Raw genomic sequence first — 17,275 nt, 5'->3', positions numbered from 1 at the left:
ATGGTGAGCTTTATTAAATAATGAAGGGTATAAAGGGCCCGGTCATTTGCCCCGCCACCGGCCCGGCTCTGATTTGTTCCGCTAGTGATGGATACCAATACAATCGGTTAGCTAGCATGATCACCAGCACCAGACCAGCATAAACCAGCTTAGTCCGCCATAGCTAGTAAGTTCATTCAGTAAAAAGTAGTTCTAGCCCAGTTCGGACCCTTAGTTGGAACCGGGAAACCAGGTTCTTACCAAGAAAATCAGATACCAAAAAAACAGGTTCCTACTTTACCTAGCAGTACATTTGATGTTCAATTTGAGCTGCGAGAGTCCATTCACAGCACGATGGGATTTACTGACTGGGCCTATTAATACAGAGAACTTTGTTTCATACAAAAATATTCTAAAACTATTCTTCTACCTTTTTAAAACTGCTTCTGTCTGCATTTCACTGCTCAACACGGTTGTGCTTCCAATGAGGAAGAGCTGGCTTTAGACACTCTGGCTCACTAAACCCTCTCATTCACCCTCTAAAGCACTCAAATGACTACTTTAAGCACCAAAACCAAACTCCAGACAGGAAACGATGAAGAGAATTCCTGCGCTTATTGCATTTTAACGGAAATAGTTCTTGGTTTTGCTGAAGGCTGAGGGGGAAAAGCTGTGGTCCCTGCTGGCTGTAGAGCTAACAGACGCTAAAACAGACGGTGGTTGTATTTGTAAAGATTTGCACAAAGCTGTGTAAAATTTTCTTTATCAACCCACTGAAAGCAAAGAAAAGAAACCAGATGAAGAATTTAGTGAAATACAGACTCGTGTTTGTCGTTTAAGGTGGCAAACCCATTAGCTCCCTGGCTACGCAGCGCACCGATGTCAAATGGAAGTGCTAATGCTAAGTGTTAGCCTTCACAGCTCCCACTGGATCTCTAAATGTCATCGCCGTTTTAAACAAGCCAGCTTTTCTCTCACAGCAGATGAGGTTTTTTTTTTTTCTTCCCTCGTTTCTGTCTTCAGCGCTCTGCTGCGCGCTAGACATTCATTACTGTTTGGTTTGACATCAGGGAAGAGGAAGAGAGAATTAAACGATTTGGTACAGTGCTGTGATTATTTTATTTTTTCACTCTCCAGAGGACGTTATGAGATGTTAAAGTTTAATGGCCCACATGTCAGTCCAGGTTGTGTTCAAGTGACTTTGTTCTTGTACATTTTCAGGACAAAAATGTCTCTCAGGAGACAAAAATGACTTTCAAGATGACAAGAATTAATAGAGCTTACTAAGTAAATGCTTCTGACTTCTTTTAATGGTTTTTAGAAAAGCTCCATGTTACATATTGTAGTTTTACGTAACTTACAACGTACAGACAGACAGACAGACAGACACACATATATAGATATAAAAAACTTACATGGACCCTCACAGAGCAGGTACTATTTGGGTGGTGGATCATTCTCAGCACTGCAGTAACACTGACATGTGGTGGTGTGTTAGTGTGTGTTGTGCTGGTCTGAGTAGATCAGACACAGCAGTGCTGCTGGAGTTTTTAAACACTGTGTCCACTCTGTTAGACACTCCTACCTCGTCAGTCCACCTTGTAGATGTAAAGTCAGAGACGACAGCTCATCTGCTGTTGCAGTTTGTGTTCGTCGTCCTCTGGTCCTTCATCAGAGGTCACAGGACGCTGCCTACCGGACGCTGTTGGCTGGATATTTTTAGTTGGTGGACTCTTCTCAGCCCAGCAGCGACACCGAGGTGTTTAAAATCTCTAGCAGCTCTGGAGTGCTGCAGTGACTGCAGTGCTGAGAATGATCCACCACCCAAATAGTACCTGCTCTGTGAGGGTCCATGGGGGTCCTGACCACTGAAGAACAGGGTTAAAAGGGGCTACAGTATACAGAGAAACAAGTGTGTGTGTGTGTGTGTGTGTGTGTGTGTGTGTGTGTGTGTGTGTATATTACACACACTTAATTGGAGTTCTTTGGTGGGAAGATGTTTCAGCCATGCTAACTTGCATTCCATTGGTGGGCTAGCAGGCCTGTGGTTCGTCGGACAATGTTGATGACTGCACCATCTCCTCTACTTCAAGCTTTGGATTGGATTGGTTTAGAAATTACACAATCATTTTGTTCCCAAGCTAATATGCCAAACACAACAAAAGAGCTCAAAATTCCTCATGGTTCTCCACAGTTTTTGTTAGATCATGCCTAGTCCCACAATATTAGTTGTAAGCAGAATCTTCTCATTAGTGAAGCCACACAGTGGCCGTCCAGCAGCAACCACTGACCTCAGCTCAATCACACCCACTGAACTCCGAGCACTGGTTTCAGATGCTGTGAGTTTGCTGGGTATATATTTGTATTTTGTGTGAAATACGCTGTTAAGAGGCTTTTTAAATGCATTTTATGACCCTGCCTGCACTTAAGCTTGCATTCCAGTAGTGCTTACTGTAGAAGCAGCTCCATTTCTGGATGAGTTACTGCGGAGGTTATGAGAGGGAGTTGACTGCCAGCAGGTCAGTCATTAACACATGCCAAACTTTGCTAACACTTCGCAGTTGTACCATCAGTGCAGCACTTCAGATGCTTCTCCGTCAGTCATGTGACCGTATCTGTCTTCTTATTTACAGCAAGGATGCTTGCAGTTGGTATTGTAGGCCTGCTGCCTCCTATTAAACAGAGGGATTAATATGGTGCCTCGTATGTCTCAGTTACTGCACTTCTTCAAAAGTGTTTATAAACAGAGGGAGGGAATGAAAGAAAGCGAGAGGGAGGGAGGGAAAGCCTCTTCATTTTGTGGCGCATTTATCACCCGCTCCTCCTTTCATAAAGGAGGCCCTTGCTCTGAAGAGTCTCTGCAAAAGTAACACGGACTAAATTAAATCCAGCAATGTAAGGACATTAATCCTGCCTTAGCCATCAGCCTGCTGACTGTGTACAGTAAGCATTACTCGGAGCTATAGAACGGATCCAGGGTCTGAACTTTGATATATAGATATATAGATATAGATAGATGATTATTTATATATATATATATATATATATATATATATATATATATATAATCATATTAACATGTTCTGACAGTAATGTGAGTTGATGCGTATTTTCCAGTAGCCATAACATTTCTGAGGCAAAATTTTGTGAGAACAGTCCAGCTAATCTGAAAAAAAAACATTAACTGTATTTTAGCAAGCTAGATTTGAAGTGAGCACACATTTAATCTTCATTTACCTTAAATCTTTGAAAGTTATAGTCAGAAACTGATAGGTTTGTGTTTTTGCCTGTGTTTGTAAGAAAAAATAGCATGTCTTCATTTTGAGTTTACAATCCCAAGAGTAATTTAGCAAAGTTGCCTCCATGGGAGCAATGCTTTAGGGAATTAGCAAGCCAGAAAAACAAAGAAAAGATCCCATCACCTGGGAGCTTGGACAGTTGTGAAGGTGTTCTCAACTCTGAGCTAGCAAGGCAAATGAACATTGCTATTCATATATGAAATGAGATTATAGTAGATTAGCATACGTAAACAGTAGCTGAAATCTATAATACTGACCATAAACTTTTATGCTTTGAAAACGTTAATTCATCACTCGTATAACTAATGTTACCAGGCTAGCTTGTTGCTAACTACACTTACTCTCATAGAGGCACCCATGTTTTTGCCCCACTTTGTAGCATGTGTGGGTGCCAAAGCTGGTTAAAACTGGTTTAAACTTGTTCTGGTCCATGTTGTACGCTTGCATAGTAGATTAGCTCTGATCATCATTAATTTTCTCATAACTATTCCTGGAGCCTAACTCTGAAACAGTCGGTCATCGATGACCAACAGTATTTTATAGCTCACAATAAGCAGCAAAAACTAGACTTGAAACATCACTCGCAGTTTGGAAAAACCCCTGTGTTTAAGTACAACGTTGGGGTTTGTAATAAAGTCGATGGTGAGTCTATATTTTGTATATCAGAGAATCATTCTTGAAGAATCTGTGGGAATCATCGGTTTTGCTTTATGAACATAAGACCAGGACTGATATTACCATCTTAGATGAACTGAGCTGATGTCGAATGACCTGGACAAGTCCATTTCGTCATGTGGATTAGGATATTAAAAGCAAAACCCAATCTTTACCCTCAGGTTCATGATAGAACCTAATTGATCTTTTTCATGTTTGTCTATTTCAGATGTATCGTGTTGAGTCTGAGGCCTCGTGCTGATGGCTCTGAGTTTCTGAGCTTTTATGTGGGTGCTGGCCTTTACGTGAAGGTGAGTGAAGTTTACTTCGTAGCAATGAATAAATACAATGTAGCATTCACCTGAATGTCCCCACATTGATACCTGCAAGGTTGGTGGCTAATGGTTCAGAATAAGATTTGTATTAGCACTACAGATCAGAAGTTTGGAATCAGTTGTCATATTAATTGTTGATTTTATATAGACAAATAACTAGCATTAATAAATAGCATTTATTAATGCTAGTTATTTGTCTATATAAAAACAACAATGCTAGTCAAATTTTTTTTGGTCAACTTTGGCAAACCTTTTGGTATCCCGTTATAATATTTAAACCCACAATCCACAATTTACAGCTATTTCAGCAAGAAGTTGATGATAAATAGTATCTGTTCCTTTTAATGTAGTCTCTGATGCATTGCATGGCATTTTAGAACCATCTAACTGCAACAAAATTGGTTGAAAACATTTATTCCCAGTTTATTTATTTAATTTAAAAGACCAGCTTGAGGTTTTTGCTGGAAGAATTTGCAAAAGGCTGCCGGACATGCTGCGCTACTTAGCATAGCAGACACCAAACAAGTCACAGCTATGCTATAAATAGAATGCGTTTGCATTTATAGCAAAAGCGGCAAGCTAAAGTAAATTTTTTACACTCTACTTATAAATTCAATTGGCAAACTTTCGCCATCATTTATTAGTTTACCTTGTTTGGTATTGGCTAGCCAACTCTTCAGAGATTCATTGTTGGCTACAAGATGTGATGTGAAAAAAAACTAGTCTGTCTTAAAGACTTGATAATGCCTGCCTTTCTCTGTTGATTTCATGCCACATGTGATCTACTCTGGCTTTTTGTGGTCTAGTTCTGGGTTTCATAAGATGCAGTAATAGCACAATGCTACATGGCTCGCTGTGGCGCTTAGAGAAATTGAGCAGAGCTGAAAGTTGCTGATGCTGAACACTGTACAGTCTTCTGCGAGGAGAACACTGTACCCACAAAGACTGTACGGTGTTTCTCTAACAGCAAGCCGTGGATTAACCCTGACATAAAGGCTCTTCTGAAGGAGAAAAACAGGGCCTTTTGATTAGGAGCTGAAAGCTGTGCAGAGGGAGCTGAGGAGGAAGATCCAGGAGGGGAAAGCTAGCTATAGGGGGAAGATGGAGGAACAGCTACAGCAGAGTAATGTCAGCGGAGTCTGGAAAGGCCTTAAAGCAATCTCTGGCCACAGGAAGCCCGACTGTCCGGCGATAGGGGACCAAAAGTGGGGGAACGATCTCAATCTGTTTTTCAATAGGTTTGATCACTCGCCCACCTCTCCCACTACACAGACATCTCTGCTGAAACCCTCCTGTCTGGCACTTCCAGCATGCTGATCTACCCCCTCTCTCACACCCACCCCCAGCCCCACAAGTTTCAGCTCACACCCACCCCCCACTGGTTCTTCTGCTGGTTGCCGTAACGCTCAGTTCACACATTGCAACACTCAGCACCCCCCCTGCTCCAGTCTGACCTTCACAATGGCCCAGGTGAGAAATGGGCTCAGGAAGATCAAGGCGAGGAAGGCTACAGGGCCAGATGGCATCAGTGCCAGGCTCCCCAAGTCCTGCGCAGATCAGCTGTGAGGGATAGTGGAGCACATTTTCAACACATGCCTGAAGCTGGGGAGGGTACCACGACTGTGGAAAACATCTTGTGTGGTCCCATTGCCGAAAACGCAGCACCCAAAGGACCTCAGCAGCTACAGGCTGGTGGCACTGACATCACACCTGATGAAGACACTGGAGAGGCTCGTCCTGGGAACTCCTCTAGACCCAGTAAAGGCGGTGGGAGAAAGGAGGATGCTTGAGAATGACTCCCACCCCATGCATGAGACTCTGGCAGCACTGGGCAGTTCCTTCAATGACCGGCTCCTTCACCCCAAGTGTGTGAAGTAGCGCTATTGCAGGTCCTTCCTTCCTGTTGCTGTGAGACTGTACAGCCAGCACTGCTCCCAGTAGACCACACACACACACACACACACACACACACACACACACACTCACACACACACTACACACACATACAATATACGCTTATATTCAGAATGCAAATATTTTTCATTGTGCAACATGTTCCTAAGTGCAATACAGATCTTATGCAACTTTTTTATTCTTATTCTTATTTTGTTGTAAATAGTATAGATATTTAACATTTAACTTTTATTATTTATAATGTTTGTACTGTTTCCTGTTTCTATTACTGAGTGCCTTACTTCTATTACTCTGCTGCTGTAATACTGTGAATTTCCCTGCTGTGGGACTAATAAAGGATCATCTTATCTTGAATGTCAGCGTACCTGCTTTCATATCTTTTTGCGTTGAGTATCCTAACAAATCACTGGTCATTTCATTCATTTAGACTTTGATGCCTTTGGTCATTTGGGAGGCATTAAGATGAAACAGCAGGCACCCGACCTCAACTTACTAAAACATTACACTAAATAGAGGATCGTCAATATTAAGATCTTTAAAGACATGGAACAGTTGAGCTTGAGAAGCGATTGTCTCTCCTGGCTTCAGAAGCAACAGTCGTGACAGAAGAAGAGTAATCGCTTATCTATAATGCGCTGGACGCACAGTGACAAAACGCTATCTTAAGCGGCTAAATCAGATTAGCCGAGCGATGGGCAGAGCAGAACCAGGCTTTTGGAAATCAATATGCGCTCTTATCCAAATTCACTTTGGACAGTCCTTTATAATAGTTATCAGGCCTTGCTGTGCATCTCTTAGCAGATGGGAATTGATCAGCTGAGTGGTTTTCAGCAGTGTAGAAAACTGTCGATCTGTTTAATCTAGGTCTGAAATGGGTCATTTGGTCGATAACCTGCATCTTTCGCAAGATGTCCTCACGATAGAGGCGCTATCATTTTATTAAGCGCAATATTGACCGTTACGGAGACAGTGTGCTCTTGGTTTTATAGGTTATTCACTTAATGCAACTCTTAATGCCACTTTCTTTGTAAAGTCTTTCACTTGGCTAGATTCCATTGGACAGCCCAGTCACTAGCTAAAGGCAAAGGCTAGTTTGTGTGGTGTTGCTGTTGTCGGAAGAAAACCTCATATCTCCATTTTTGACGGGTAGTTTTTGACATAATTTGAAAATGCTTGTTACCCCTTACGTTGTGTGTAAATTTCATGATGTATGGACAGAAAAATTACGTAAAATGGTTTGGAAAGAAGTCTGGTTCCATTCACTTGCATTAAAAGTAAAGTAGTTTTTTCCTTCTCCTGTAAAGTTGTTATTCTGGAGATACAAGTTTTTCTTCCGACAGCAGCGATATGTACATAACACACATCCACACTCTCTCACACAGCACTGAATTAACCAGTAAGCATAGTGAGAACCGCAAGACATCAGACAACATCATGTTGCCATGGCGATCGCCTCAAATCGGCGATGACCAATGGACAGCTTTGGTGGAAATGAAGGCAGGAAGATGCAAGAACATTTCCTAACATTTTCATTGGCACCAGATGGTGCTTTTTTCTTTAGAGCAGCTTTCAAGTGAGGTGGCCTAGCCCCCCTGGGCACCCCCTCCCTCGATATGCAGAACCTCTGCTCTTTCCAAAAGGTCATCGTGATCCGTGCAGCTGACACATTTGGATACTGGTGTATAGAAAGTGTGCCAAGTAGAACCTAGAAGCTTGAAAACTCCATTTGCTTGAGGTTCCACGCTTGTAGGTCTTTGATTTTTGCAGCCGTAATCTCTTTTTAATGGGTTTAATGTCTGCTTTTGAAAACCTCACAAGCAGAAAGAAGCTGACTTGGCCTCTTTCACAATTCGTGGTTGTTGTCCTGAAGAAAAACCAAGAGCATCTTTAGTCTTTTATATTCACAGTAAAGGATGGTGTCTTTGCGCTAATGGCTTTTCCTTCGCAGGTAAGAAGTGCTTAAACACAAAAGATGAAAATCTTATTCAAACTCGCTCCCGGTAGCTTGATAAGGCCATGGAGAGCTACACCTGTAGAATTATGTAAGCACTCCTGCTGGTCGTGTTTTTTTTTTTTTTTTTTTAATGGGAAAAACTCTTTTATGGACTCCTCCCTGCATGTGAACAGAATCTCAGGTTCCATAATGAAATCTTAGAGGGGCAAATTTACTTGCACAAAAGCCTCTGCAACCAGAGGAACCTGTGATAGGAACCTCTATGCATTACAATGCAAGGTTTCAAGGAGAGCAGAGCAGCGCAAAGCAAGCTTTCTAGTCCAAACATTTCAGAGATGCTGAGAGAGAGAGAGGGGAAGACAAGGTCATTGCCGAACAGTTTATAAGATGAAGTGGACCATAATTACCTCTCTGAAGTATGAATATGAAAAGGCATTTTAATAGTCAGTTCGGAAGTGCATATTAATCTCTGGGCTGAGGGCCAGATACAACAGGCGCTGGAGTGTGCCAAAAAGTCTCCCTCACGCCTCAGAAGCGAGCATTAAAGCCCAAACCGTCTCCAGCTAGAGGTCAGATTCAGTCCTAATAAGCACAGTATATTGGAGAGATGGGCTAAATCCCAAATGGCTGCTTATTGGACATATAGTACAGTATTTGAGCCCTTAGTTAGTCAGATATTCACTGTACATAGTTCGTTGGTACAAATAAACAATTAAAGCAGTAGTTTGGCAAAGCATCAAATGTACATGATGTTCCGCTGACCCCAAATGCAGTCGAGTGGCTAAGACCTGTCCAAGATGTCCAAATATTGCTTCTTTCATTTAGAACTGGAGCTGCAAGGCTAACAGCGCTAACAAATACTGGAAGTAAATAGTCACCGAAACCATTTTCATAAATGCACGCCCAAATCTTCACATATTTGCTTCAAATTATGTCGATAAACAACGCAAACTTGAGTAAAATGGGAGCGACTGACCTTATTTACACATGATCATCCTCTTCACATTTTGCTTTCCGACACCATTCTGCCTTGAAACTGTGGGAGACCCCAGGGTGGTGCGACGGCGTAATTGCTTATGTATGTAGAAATGCATTTCTCAAGTTTTCACACAAGTGAGAAAGTTTTCGGGAGGGAAGGTGGCCTGTAAGTCGAGTAGTCATTTATATTGAGATTTCTTATCCTGTGCAAATAAGTTACAAATATTAGACGTATAGCGTTTAGTAGATAAAAACGGATCTGTTGACATTGATTTTGTAGGTATAATAAGACCAATCGGGCATTTTGTCCATGCGTCACTAGTTTTTTGTCTGCTAGCACTTCTGTGAGATGTTTTTATGTTATGCTAGCTAACAGCGCCATACGCTTACATTCCCACGTCGGGTTTAATGGGTGTAACTGGATTAATGAGGCAGATTGTACATGCTTAATTTTGCAAGTACACTATTTTATTGATCTTTATTTTGCGGGTGTAATGGGACTAATCAGGCGTTTTGTCCATGCGTGACAGGCTATTTTCTGCTAGCGCTTCTACGATATTTACTTTAGCACCGACCTAACACTGGGTTTAGCGGATATAACTGGACTAATCAGGTCAATTGTACGTCGTCGCTGTCCAGTGAAAACCATGTACCTCTATTTTTGTTGATTTTTAGTTTTCTACATCATTTCAACAAACCATCTGTCCTTTACGTCGTGTAAAGCTTTCATGATGAACGGACCAATAGAAATGCTTTCAAAATCTCGTTTACATTGACTTACATTGAAAGGTACGAGTGTTTTTGCTTTCTCTGGTAAAGTTTTTGGAGATGCTTATGTTTCATTGGACAACGACAACATGCTTCTTCGCTAGCCGTTAATCCCTGCTTGGCTGTAAATCTGCTATATGCAACACGGCAGTAGTGTGGTGGGCTGTCTGTTGTGGCAGTACGGTAGATCATTTGGCCACCCATTGTTCATGTCTTCTGTCTGAGGTGGCCCGCCATCGTCAGCTCTTAAACTAGGTCAACGTTGCAGCCGAGGCGAGCAAGTCACATGACTAAAACTTGTAAAAGGAGGTAGGGAGCCATTTTTGAGATTCAGCCAAGATCGTATATGGAGTGAATGAGAAAGTTAACTTGACTTTATGAAGTCATGAATCAGTGAAGCACCAAATTAGATGTTCACTTCATTTAAGGAGCTCAGAAGAATTTGAAGAGAAGGGAGTTTTCTTTGGGGCTAGTTTTGGCTTGCGTGCACCTCTTTGCCTCGAATTTATAACCAGAACCTTCTCAAGACGATCGAAAAACAAAATCTCAGTCATCGGTATGTACCCTTTAACTATTTTATGCAATAGCTTTCTGTCAGGGAGCTTTGAGGTGTTGAACTTTTCAAATGTCTGGTTCCTATCACCACCACTTGGTAAGTTTCTCTAGAACCTAGCATTCCGCATTAAAACAGCCCTAAAGGGCCATGTTTCCATAGTAGCAGTTCATCCTAGGATTTGTTGTCCGCAGAGAGTTAAGTACTCACACATACATTTTACTTACACTTACGTTTTCCCCACATAGCTACATAGCAGCTAGACTAACTTGGGTATCCTGAATTTAAGAAGTCCTCGTCTGCCCCCTGTTTACAACCTCAGCTAGCAAATTCTTCCTGAAACCTAATCAGGAACACCAGTAGCGCTTTGCTAATTCAGGCCTGGCTCTATTTAAGCGTCCATGTTTTTGTTTATGAGAACACGCTCATAGTTAGCTTTCATCAGACTAATATGCGCTGAAGCCAGGCGCCTCGGCTTGGCCGGCGTTCCTGAAGCCGCTGGCCTTATTGTTCTGAATTATTTCTGGAATGTACCAATGAGGGAAAGTCGAATGGTTAGCTAGCTGGGTTTGTTAAACCAAAGCCCATAATGACCTGGCTAATCTTATCGGGAATCTATTATTCTCAATCTGAAGTGTCAAACAGCATTTGGGCGCTTGTTTACCAGCTGGCGTCGAGTAAAAGATGATGGATGGCCTGCTGTTTCGTAAGGCTTGTTAGATTGTTTTGCACACGTGGAGCATGAAGTCCCGGGCTTCCCGCCTCCCCTTTAGCGCGGATTGTTATCGAGGTGATTGTTGTACCGTCGCTCCTGCTGATCTTTTAGATTACGGCGGACAGAAGACTTGCGCTATGCTAAGGGACGGACACGGTCAATTTTGCTTCTGTGTCAGGCAATAACAGTCTCCCTCTTCTGCTTATTCCTCTCTCTCTCACGCATGGGGAGCTCCTTTCAGCGTATTACACGGCATAACTTGAGCAGCTATTTGATTCCTGACGCTGCGATGTTGCTTTTGTATGTGCAGCTAGGCATTTCAAAGAAGTGCAACTGATAGCATGCCTGCACACTTCCTCTGTGTTTATACATGTCTCTGTATTAAAGGCTTTAGCGAGTGTCTGTCTATTTGAGCGTTCTCAAAGGGAAGTGGAAGGATTACAGTGGTTATACAGTACTGGCTCAGGTGCTGCATTCATGCTGCGTTCACATGCTCAGTGGTTGGCGGTCAGAAATGACCTGTCCAGGCTCCTCCGCCCATGAATGCATTCATTTCTAATTACCGAAAAAGGTGCTGTACAGTAAGTTTGAGCACCCTTGGTCGGTTTACATTGTTTGTCCATTTTCTAAATGAAAATAAGTTCTAGAGAGAATAAAATTCTGCACAATTACAGTTTATCTGCTGAATTTAACATGGTGAAAAAAATGACATAAAATGTGGCCTGTCCAAAAATGTTATGTTACCTTTCAATATTTTAAACAATTCTGACCTAAAATTAGCAAAAAAGTTATACTTATTAGTGTTTGCTGTGAAGGATTTCTTACGTTAGTAACTGGCTGTTACTTAGTTTTATAGTACTAGTGTTTAGAATTACTATTACTTAGAAAGAAAAAAAAATGTGCAGCTGAAGTTATTAAAACTTTATCCCTCCACAGATTCCATGTCAACTAACTATAGTTTCAGCAGGTTTTATAGGTTATCTACTTTGTACATGACACTAGTTTTTCCAACAGATGTTTACAAACAGATTATTTCACTTATTATTCACTGTATCAAAATTGCGGTGGATCCGAAATTTACATGGGGCAACTGTGTGTGTTTGACTGTGTGAAAATTTCTAGAAAACGATGTCATGGCTGTAAAAGCATCTGATAGACTAATTGACCATAATCTGAGTTAATTGGAGGTGTGCTTGTTGCAGTATATTAAGGCCGACCTTCAAGGCCACTTTGCTTGACATGGGAAAATCAAATTGTGGATCTCGACAGGAACATCCTTGGGAGCAATTTCCAAACAACTAAAGGTACCATATTCATCTGTTTAAACAGTATCATGCAGTCAGCATGCCATTCAGGAAGGAGGTGCTTTTTTTTATTGTACTTTTATAGTGTTAAATGCTGTAATAAACTGAAAGTAGAGCCAGTTTCGTATTAACATAAAGCAGATTATCAGGCACTCTTTATTTTTTGCTGCATCAAAATATGCATCAACTTGAGAACTATAAAAGTGAATTTTGTAATTTGTTGGATCCTTATTATGGCATTGACTTATAGATGTAAGCAAATGCCTATGGCGTAATTGGTGACTACATTAAGATTAAGAGACCTTTATTAGTCCCTCAACGGGGGAATTTCACCTCCGCAATCTAACCCATCCCTGCAGTGAAACACCACATACACACTAGTAAAGATACACACTAGGGGGCAGTGAGCGCACTTGCCCGGAGCAGTTGGGGATTAGGTGTCTTGCTCAAGGGCACCTCAGCCATGAACTGTCGGCTCAGGGGATCAAGCAGGCGACCTTCTGGTCGCAAGGCTGGTTCCCTAACCTTCCCTAAATTTGAACCAACAACCTTCTGGTTGTAGAAACGTCATTCATGCCATTTAGATGCATTTAGAAATATGATATCGCTGTTGTTGTGACCAGACCTCGTATTTTAGTTGTTTTTTTATTTTTTGACATAAAGCTGCCCTTCATGTTGTCACAATTTCATGATGAACAGACCAACAGAAATGGTCCAAAATTACTTGTAAGAGAATATTTCTCCATTTACTTCTATTGAAAGTTGAGAATGTGTTTACTTTTTTGGAGATGAGGTTTTATTCCAACAGCAGCAATATATACAGTTTAGTATACAGTGTATGTGTAGCATATAGTATTTAGTATATAACTTACTATCGATCAGTGCAGCCAGCCTTTCCTTCGCAAATGTTGTGAGAATAAAGGTCAGTAAGTTGATTGTGAAGTTTGCAGTGTTGATGTTCGTTAAGATTATATGTTAATTCTAATAGCAGCGGAGGTAGAATTGTTTTGCAGTGCAGTCCCTGCTGTTTGGGCTTAGCAACACTATATAGTGTTAGTGTAGAGTCCATTAGCCTACAGGGCAACTCCCAGTTGTCTGTCTTAACTGCCACGCTGGAATGAAATGGAGCAAGTCTGGATGGAAAACATTTACTCACAGTGGATTTGCCATTGGAGGTTTATGGAAATGTTTACAGTCCATAAAGTCAGTCGGAATCGTTACATTAGAGTCACTGATGGACGTGCATCACTGCAGAGCTTATCCGTTCTAGCGGTCCATTCCTGTGGCCGTTTCTGGTCTCATAAATTATACAAACATGAAATAATCAAACAGCTAGCCTGCAGTTGGTCCCCGAACGGTGCCTCGACTTTCACGTCTCTTACACCTTTTAAGGATTGCGTGTCCTGCGCTGTTGGCTCATCTGTATGCATCAGGACACACTGCGCTGCCATCACCATGATGCAACCGGCAATAATACTTCACTTCCACTGAGATTTGAGAAACAGGACGGTTTAGCACCTCGTCTAGTCACCGCTGCTGTGTTTATGTTGGTTTTAGAGCTCCGTGGAATATTTTGGGGCAAAAATTAGCTATAATGACTTCCGGTTTTCAGCTCAACGAGTGAAAATGAGTAAAATTACGCTGTATTTTTGGTTAAATAGTGCTACAAGAAAGTGTCGGACTTCAGAAATCTTTTCATTGGTAATAAAAATTGGACATAGTGGTTAAAAAATGCTGTTTTTTTTGTTTTTTTTTTGCTCTTTGAGCTCTTTCAAAGCACTACAGATGGCAGAAATAAATAAACCAATGCGGTTTCCAGTGCAATGTGTCCTCAATTTTGTTTCTGGTTTCAACTAAGAGTGATTTTTATTTTGGTGCAGTTGTTTACAAAGTTGTTTATAACTTTGCTGTGCAGGAATTAAAGTTATGGAAGTGGGCCAACAAGGGGCTTTCAGGTTTCTTCTTAAGACACCACTGAGTTGCGCTTACTTATTTTCATCCTGCATGTTTTTCTTGCTCGAATGCTAAAGCTATTAGAGTTTGATTCGGTGAGATGCAGTGTACACTGACTGCCGTGGTCTCTTAGCATCCTGAGTTGCTACACCACTCAGATGCTGCTCAGGCCAGCACTGGAGCACAACAGCTGCCAGTTTTGACACAAATTGACCTCGTCGTGTTTAGAACCAGTGAAAATATTCACAAATAAAGTCTCATGGTCAGTGCAGTTCTTATGGGACAGGAGAAGCAAGGCCTAAGAGACCTCAGACTACCCAGGTTTCCATTCACATATTTTTTGACATATTTATGGAAACTTACATATCATGCATATGCATGCTTGCTCAGGGTGGATAGATTTTCTGCCAATAACATGAGAATTTACAGTGTAAACACAGTTGCCCAAGTCAGATGACCAAATTCCAGGGAATTGCTTGAATGTCCTTCAGTAGCTGGATTGAAACCTGGTTATTTCTCTTGCTTGCTTTGCTGTACATTACTGTAATGGTCTCCAAACCTCCTCCTGGAGATCTTCTCTCCTGCAGAATTTAGTTTCAACAGCATCTAAAATGCTGCGTTCTCCTTACCCAACACTAATGCATCAGATCCAGCTAACCAGTGATTTCTGAAGAAGTTGATCAGCTGGAGCTGGAGGGGCAGGCTGTTGTTGGAACTGGTCTCGTCAAGAAGGTCAGTCTCTGGTTCCAGGGTTGATGACCACTGCTTAACTGTGGTATACAGACCTATATTGATTAATTTTGTTGTCCTGGCTTTATAACTAATGGGACAACTACACTATACCAATAAGAGTCCTTGGGCAAGATTCCTAACACCGCCTTCGCCTGCTTGTGTAAAATGATATTGTAAGTCGCTCTGGATAAGAGTGTCAGCCAAATGCCATAAATGTAAATGTACAACGATCAAAAAATCAATTCAGTCATGATTTGGGCCCAGTCTCCCATCTCACCCCTTACCTCTACCACTCAGCCCTTCCTTCTGCACTTTGCACATTCACTCCTAGCGGTAGGGTGTCCCGATTCTTGTTGAGATCGAGGGGTAGGGCTACATGGCCCTCCAAACGGAGTGTTATGAGGGAAAACAAAGAAAAACCGGCAAGACGGCTGACCAAGAGGCCAAAGGAATTTAAAGTAATAAAAAAATATATATGATCGCCACTGTATTATCTTGATTTAGCGTCGTTTCAATGTATTATCATCCTTTGCTTCATAAAAGGCATAAGAAATCACGAAGTTTGCCAGTGTCTCAGTAGCTACCTAGCTAACTTTTCCATTCCACCTTAAACGGTGCACTGAATAGCTAAGCAGCTGTACATCACTGAAGAATTAGGGGTGGGTGATAATAATTGTCCCCCTCTTTAAAGGCATATGATGGTAACTAAAGCTCAGCAGCGAGGAGCTGAACTCCCCCCCCTCTCTGCTGTCACTACAGACGGGCAGGGTCGCCTACAGAGCAGCGCTAGTAGCTGTTAGCATTGGGGCTAGCGAAGCTAACACAGCTAAAAATGGGCCTACTTTGGACGTACTTTTGTTTGTATAGACATCAGTCTTGTAATGCAGCGTCACAAACCATATAAATGAGTCTATTAGATTCCCAAACAAATGAAATCAGTCTTAAGGGAGGGGGTGATTAGTTTAAGCCTGCTGTTTGCAAGATTCTTGTTACGTGTTAGCTAAACTAGCCTCGTAGCTCCAGCAAAAAGCTGAAGAAGCTTTAGGTCTTAGCTGCTTGACCACATTTTAAAGCGAGAGTGAAATTGCGTAAATGAGGTTTTTCTGCAGACTGTACGTCTCTTTAGCTCTAGTGTTGTGTGTATACGTGATGTAGGGTCTCCAGGCTGTATGTGGACGTGTTTACTATGCTCCTCTTAACGTCTGGTTTTAAAATGTAGGTTGGTGTCTCGGCGTTTTATTTGATGTACTGCATTGCACAACTCTGGTAAATCACTATTCCACTGTCTCAGAGGGGCTGCAGAGACTTATTTAACACCGCTGCGCTATTTTTAGCATGGCTATTTAGATGTGTAGTAAGGAGGCAGTGCGTAGCCTCAGTCTGTCTGCTGCATGTTTACTGTGACCTTTCTTAGAGGTGCTGATAGATAGAAGGCAGAGAGAGAGAGAGAGAGAGGGCTGGACGACTGTGACTAATCCCAGGATCTCCTGTGCAATCTGTGTGAGGCTCTGGCTGTCCTTCATGCCTCGCTGATGAAATGCCACCCCCCTCCCCTTTCAGCGTTTTGGTAATCAAAGCGCGTCACACCCCACAACCGAGAGCCCTTCGGACCTTTTACCTGTGTGAAAGTCACCCATCGCTGAGGTTAGTCTGAAAGCTTCAAATGACCATGTTTATTGGCCATTTGATTCACAGGTTCATTATTTTGGACCAGGATTGACTAAATAAGCCAGATTGAACTAAAGGAAGTGTGCATTGTCTATTTAAAGAGAATAAAGGGCTTATATTGGGTCCATTAGGGCCCATTAAAGGTCACATATCGCTGTTGTCGGAAGAAAACCTTGGATCTCCATTTTTGACATTTTTCAGTTTTTGACATAATTTGAAAGAACCTGTTGTTCCTTACATTGTGTGTAAATTTCATGGTGGATGGACTAAAAGAAATGAGCCAAAATGACCTGGAAAAAAGTCTGGTTCCATTGACTTGCATTAAAAGTGAAGTTTTTTCCTTCTCCTGTAAAGTTAGGAGGTTTTCTTCAGATAACAGTGATGCGCATATTGCAGGATGCTGTTTAATGATTTGTACCAACATGGACAATTTAGCATTTTTATAAAAGTAAAAATCACAACTTTATTA

General features: G+C 41.7%; 1 protein-coding gene across 7 annotated transcripts in view; it reads left to right on the top strand.

Moving 5' to 3' along the window:
* Positions 1–17,275, top strand: part of arvcfb (ARVCF delta catenin family member b) — a 325,507-nt gene that overhangs the window by 64,334 nt on the left and 243,898 nt on the right. For all 7 annotated transcript variants that reach the window (XM_017709694.2, XM_017709689.2, XM_037531888.1 and 4 more), the window contains exon 2: positions 4,162–4,243. The gene's annotated coding sequence lies outside the window, so the exon portion shown is untranslated. The remainder of the gene's footprint in view (positions 1–4,161; positions 4,244–17,275) is intronic.

This window comes from Pygocentrus nattereri, chromosome 20 (genome assembly GCF_015220715.1).
Source record: "Pygocentrus nattereri isolate fPygNat1 chromosome 20, fPygNat1.pri, whole genome shotgun sequence".
In the NCBI taxonomy this organism is placed as follows: Eukaryota; Metazoa; Chordata; class Actinopteri; order Characiformes; family Serrasalmidae; genus Pygocentrus; species Pygocentrus nattereri.
Note: the sequence above shows the minus strand (reverse complement) of the source record. Positions and strands in the feature narration are given on the sequence as shown.